This window comes from Tupaia chinensis, unplaced genomic scaffold, assembly GCF_000334495.1.
Source record: "Tupaia chinensis unplaced genomic scaffold, TupChi_1.0 Scaffold149631_1, whole genome shotgun sequence".
In the NCBI taxonomy this organism is placed as follows: domain Eukaryota; kingdom Metazoa; phylum Chordata; class Mammalia; order Scandentia; family Tupaiidae; genus Tupaia; species Tupaia belangeri.
The window spans coordinates 2,814-9,344 of record NW_006209476.1 but is presented as its reverse complement, the minus strand read 5'-3'; positions in this window follow the sequence as shown (position 1 = coordinate 9,344).

The following is a 6,531-nucleotide window of genomic DNA, read 5'->3' as shown; positions in this document are numbered from 1 at the left end:
TAGCCATTATGCCATCTGTTGGTACCAAGGTTCAAGTCTTAGTAGTGAACTAATGGTCTTTCCAGAGAGGGGAATCTAGAGAATTTTGGTTTTGCATTTGTAAGGCAAGAGATTTCTTTCTGAGACTTTATGTGAGCTATTTTTCATTTAAAACTGCTGGTCTAATATACTTTTCCTTGATATGAAAAAATGTGAATTTTCTAACAAAGTATTCTTTTATTTTTTGAGATTTATGCTATAGGGTACATATGCTCACTAAGATTCAGAGAGACAGAAAGTGAGAAATCACCCCCTAGAGGGATGGTAACATTTCAATCCCTTCTTCTCCATTCTCTAATTGGGATTTTGGGCACACACGCACATACACTGGGCATGAGTTTCAAGCTGCCAGGTCTAGGACTTGAACTACCATCAGCCATATAGGATCCCAGCATCTTAATCACTATGCAATCTGCTAGCCCCAAAAGAATCTCCTAACTTTGAGTAGTTTGTGAAAGATAAGGCTCAAGTACCTCAGTCTGAACATCTTTCATATTACAGTAAAAGAGGGATAAGTAGTTAAAAGAGAGGTAAACAGCTACAAGTACTTTGGTGGAAATCATTTGCAAACGTTTAATGAGGATATGCTGTTTACTTTTTACATTTATTTTTACAGTGTAGCTTGAACTAATTTATTTTATATCCTTTTGTAGTAAAATACAACTCAGATTTTTACAGATTTTAAAACCATAGACTGTAGCTTTTATTTCAATTGTGTATTTTGTAATAGGTTTCAATAACATTGCACCAAATTAAAAAAAAAAAAAAAAAAAAAGGTTTTTTCTAAGGGGGTTTTTGCTATAGGGTGCATGCACTCACTGGAGAGACAGAGAGAAACAAAGACAGAAAGGGAGAAATCACTTCCCGGGGGATGGCCATGCCATAGTTCCTTCATCTCCATGCTCCTTTTGGGATTTTGGGCATGCATGCACATGTGCCTGGCTTGAGTTTTAAGCCACTGGGTCCAGGATTCCAACAGCAGTTGACTATGTGAGAATCCAGAGACATAACCCTTATGCCATCTGCTGGTCCCAAGGAACTTAACTGTAAATCCTTGGAATTTTTCCTGTGACCACATCCCAATATATGCTAGTGAGATGATTTATGGTGGGTAATTATATAGGTTTTGGAAGGGATTGGTCCTGCCAGTTAGACCAGCTCACTGACTAAAGGGTTAGGGACTTGAGCTGCTGACATCTCAGTTTATCCTTCTGACCTTCAAGGGGTTGAAGAAAGTTCAAAATTGAATTCAATTTAATTCAATCATGTCTATGTAACAAAAGTCCAACAAATAGTACACAAACTAGTAATAATTTGCTTGTGGTAAAATATGACATAAAATTTGTCATTTTATTTGCCTGATCACTTGTAAGGGTACACATTTTATCCACTTTTAAATGTGCAATTCAATGGTGCTAAATACATTAACAATGTGGTACAGCCATCACCATTAGCGACCTTCAGAATGTTTTCACCATTCCACACAAAAACTCTTCCATTTAAAAAAAAAAATCTATCTTGGTGAGTTACAGAAGCTCAGGTGGTGGGAGGAGTGGTAAGATCTATTTGCTCAGCTCCTCTAAGGCTCTCACTCTTGGTGTGCCATAGCCCCCCAGACACCCAGCATGCATCTGTCCACAGCCAAGATCCCTAAAAGGAAGGTCAGCTCAGCTGAGGGGATAGCCAAGGAAGAGCCCAAGAGATCAGCAAGGTTGATGGCACAACCCGTTCTTGCAAAAGTGGAGACAAAGCCAAAAAAGACATCCGGGAAGGATAAATCTTCAGACAAAACAGTGCAACAAAAGGGAAAAGGGGAGCAAAGGTTGAAGTGGCCAACCAAGACACCAAAGAAGATTTACCTGCAGAAAATGAAGAAACTAAAAATGAGAAGGGTCCACACTCTGATGAAGCCAGTGAGAAAGAAGTCAAGTTGAGTAATGCTATATACCATGTCTTATTAATGGTCTCTATCTCCTTTTTTGTACAATCTGGAGGAATAGTTTTATCAACTATTTTGTAAATGTAAGTTTTTCAGTAGTTCTAGAAACATTTTTAAGAAGGAGGGAACCGCACCTCATCCCATTTTTTAAGAGTAAATGCTTTTTCTTAAGAGGTGAAATCATTTACTGGCTATTTATTTTTTGGTACAATGAGAAAATAGTGGGATATTGACTTATAGGAAGCTTTGACTCTCTTGCATGTCAGCTTAACATGCCTTAGGTGGGGATAGGTTGGTAGTTTTTTGTTTGTTTGTTTGTTTGTTTGTTTTTCTGTAGGGTACGTGCGCTTGCCAGACAGACAGAGACAGAGAGAGAGAAAGCGAGAAATCACCCCCCAGGGGGGATGGCCATGCCACAATCCCGTCTCCTCCATTCTCCTCTTGGGATCTTGGGCACGCATGCACATGCACCCAGCATGAGTTTAAGCCACCAGGTCCAGGACTTGAACCACGGTCAACTACGTGGGAGTCCAGCGACATAGCCATTATTACACTAACTGCTGGTCCTGGTAATTTTTATATCCTAAATACAATGCATACTAGCTGGCAGTTTGGAGTTACAGCCATGCATTTAATGTGTCTTCAATATTTTAAATTTCTTCTATTATGTTTTTTAGTAGTATTGTTTCCTAAAGAAAACCATTCTCCAATTGTTGCTCTCCCTGTCAGAATTGTGTGAACACTATAACATCTTTGGTCATGGTAGTCCAGTTTTTCTAATAATTGGGTTAATGTGCTTGGAAATTTGAATATGTAGTATCTATGATACTAAATTGTGATTTGGTGAAACTTATGTGACAGCTTTCAACATTTGAAGACAGTTGTACTTGATATCCTCTTAAGGAAGATTTGTCTACAAATTTGAAGCTGGAATGTCACTGAAATAACTTAAAAAAAATCACGGTAGTTGGATTTTTAAATTTTTGGTACGTATGTTAAGAATTATGTACAAATTAAAATGTCTGTACTGATCCTCAACACAACCAATAAATCTCAATTACAAAAGAAAAAAATCTATCTCTCTCCTCCCTCCCACCAGCATCCTGGAAATCAATGAAGAATAGGGGGAAATTCAACTGGTTAGGGAGCAAGTACCCAGGGCTTCAGGAACTCATCTCACTGAAGGAAGTGCCAGAGAGGAGAGCGCCGCTTGTGGCCACTGGGAGATGCTGCTCGACTCAGGAAGGCACTTGCTCTGAACTGAGCTCATCCATGAGGGACCATATGGACATGGGTTGCCCACCAGAAGACAGTGCATCCATGAGTCCCACAGGTCCATCTTTACCTCCCACAATGTGTCAGGACAAGCACTGAGAGCCCAAGGCTCTTACAGGGACATTTACCTCCTTACTTCCTCCTTTCTGCATTCCCTCCATCACCTGGTCATGACCCTCCAGAGACCTAAGGGGCTGTTTTCAGCCTAACTCCTGCCTGGTGGCCAAGTGGAATTTTGTCCATTGATCTTAGGTACTACTTGATAACATGCTGAAGAATGTTTGAATTTATGGTAAAAATGGGACAGACTTAAAATTCATACTAATATAATTCTTTACTCCTTATATGTCATCATTTCTCTGGAATCAGAAATGAATTTGAGCTATGTGCCATTTATTTATTTATTTATTTATTTATTTATTTATTCTAATAGCACAGTTGCTTGAGTGTTTGCATGTGTTTTGTGTGTGTCTGTGTGTGTGAAAGAGAGAGAGAGACTCCAATTGGACAAGATCACAATCTTTTATCCTCTGTTTTCCTACCTGTCAGGGTCTTTGTCAGGCACAATGCACACTCCACATGTTTTTCCAAGCAGTCAGGGTAGGAATTCAAACCATGGTCAGTCATGTGGGATCTGGCTCCAAATCACAGTGCTTAACTTCTGTGCTGGGGCTGGCCCTGGGCCCTTTATTTTGATTCTTTAGAAAATATTTTTGTATGTTTGGTATTGCTCTTCTATTATGCCACTTGATTGGGTCTTTCGTTTAAGAAAAGATGTTGGATCACAGAAAAATTATATGTATATAGGCATTCATATATGGTTATTTATGTCAGTTTATATGTATTCATGTATATTTGTGGAACTCCTAATACACAGATCCCTAGAATCTCACTCCATGGAGAATGGAGGAGCTTGTAGAGTCTGACTGTGGACCTGGGAATCAGGAGTGAAAGCGGCAAGATAAGATGCTCACCATAGGGACCAGCAGTTAGTGTAATGACTATGTTACTGGACTTCCATGTAGTCGACCACAGTTCGAGTCCCAGACCTGGTGGCTTAAAACTCACCTGGGCACGTGTGCGTGCGTGCGCCCAAGATCCCGAGAGGTGAATGGAGGAGAAGGGATTGCAGCATGGCCATCTCCCCTGGGGGGGGTGATTTCTCTCTTTCTGTCTCTCTGTCTCTCTCTGTCTGTCTGGTGAGTGCATGCGCCCTATGGCAAAAACCTCTCCCCCCAAAAAAAGATGCTCACCATAGTGCCTCATGCCAGGAGGAAGAAGTGACAGTCGCCTACTCTCTTCCTCTCCTAAAGGCCTTTTTGTCTGATGATTGAGGATGGTGAAGAGAAGAGATTCAGGGGAACAGCAGTTAGTATAATGGCCATGTCGCTGGACTCTCATGTAGTTGACCATGGTTTGCGTCCCAGAACTGGTGGCTTAAACTCATGCTGGGCACATGTACGTGCGTGCCCAAGATCCCGAGGAGAACAGAGGAGAAGGGATTATTATGTGGCCATCCCTCCTGGGGGGTGATTTCTCTCTTTTTATCTCTCTGTCTCTCTCTGTCTTTCTGCTGAGTGCACGTGCCCTATAATGAAAAACCTCAATTAAAAAAAAAAAAGAGGAGAGATTCAGACTGTTAAAGAAATGCCCCCACAGTTGGTTGTTGGTCCTCATTTTGGCATTGGCACCCTCCTTCCCCAAATGCTCATTATTTCCAGCCCAATCTCCCCAGTCATGTGACTTTGTCCCTGCTGTGTGACTGTGCATCTGTGCCAGCCAGAGCTGACCTGGCTCACTCGCACCTGGACCTTTAGTTGCAAAGTCAGGATTGGAGGGGACTTACACTTTACATCTTTGGAAAAATATTGAGAGAAACTATGAAGGTGATTTCTCTTTGTCATAGTATCAGTAAGTGTATTTTAACATCACCAGAGTGAGAGCCCATCACATGTGGTCCCTGAAGGTTTTGTCCCACTTTCCCATCTGTTTGTTACTGGGATGCACATAACTGTGCCATGTATCATAGTTATAGTCTGCCTCATCCTCAGGCTGCAGCCCAGAAATGCGTAGAACACCTGCATTGGCCAAGGTGTCTTTGGATCCAGAGAAGCAACTGGAGACTCTGGAGCCCCAGTGCTTATCTGAGTCTGAGGAGTATCTCAGGAAATAGAGAAGGCTCACTAATTCTGCTGGTCCAAGGACACAAAGTAGTCACCAATGGACAGGGGAGTCTGGTGGATGCTCCAGAAGATGCAGAGAGGGAGGGCAGCTGAGCCAGCAGAGGCCAGGGGAGGAAACCTGCAGACACAGACACTCATGAGGTAGGGACCAGAGACAAAGGTCGAGCTGCTGGGAGATCTGAGCCAGAAGAGATCGAGTCAGGCTGGGGCTCTTCCTGCACATGGGAGGCCTGACCCTATCTTAGAAATGGGAGAAAGGCAGAAGGAGGACATGGGCCCAAGGCCATGGTAGACACAGCCCTTCTGAGATCCAGGCTGGGGCTGGACTGTACCTCCCCCCCCAGTCCTCTCTTATCCCCTTCCCAGGCCTCACAGAGGAGGGTGATATATGCAAGTGTGCTCCCACTCGTGCTGGCCCTCCTAGACTGAAGCACTTCTTAATGCCCAGGGGCTGGTGGTTCAGGAGCCTGACAGGCAGAGCCTGGAAGGGGGCAGTGTTGGGGCCACACCCAGAGAGACCCAGCTGCTGAGGCTGCACCAGTGAGCTCTGCTCCCATGGGCCAGCCATGGGAATGTGGAGAGGGCCCAGCTGTGGGCACCCCCTTTGTAGCCTAAGACAGACCCTCAGCACCCCCTGCTACCACTGCACAGACCTTAGTCTTTCAGGGGAAATCCTGGCAGTGACTCACTCTGAGAGCCTGGTCACTTCTTTATTTTTCTGCCTGTGCTTTTTGTGTCATGTCCAAAAAAATATTTCCATGTTCATGTTGAGTAGCTTTTCTCTATTGTATTCTTCCAAGATTTGTACAGCTTCAGTTTTACATGTCAGTCCTGACTCTCACATTTGCAAGTGGATCTCATTTCCCTCAACAGCATTTATTGGAAAGATGGTCCTTTCCCCCTTAATGGTCTTGTCCTGCATGTAGAAAACAACACAGCCACGTATGTCAGTGTTTATCCCTGGGGTCTCCGTACTATTATATTTTTCTATACATATGTCTGTCTACGTACAGCACACTAGTTTTTTTCATTAATGATATTCATTATTCGTTTCACTTTTTCATTGCAAAAAGCCAACTAGTCACCAGGGAAAGA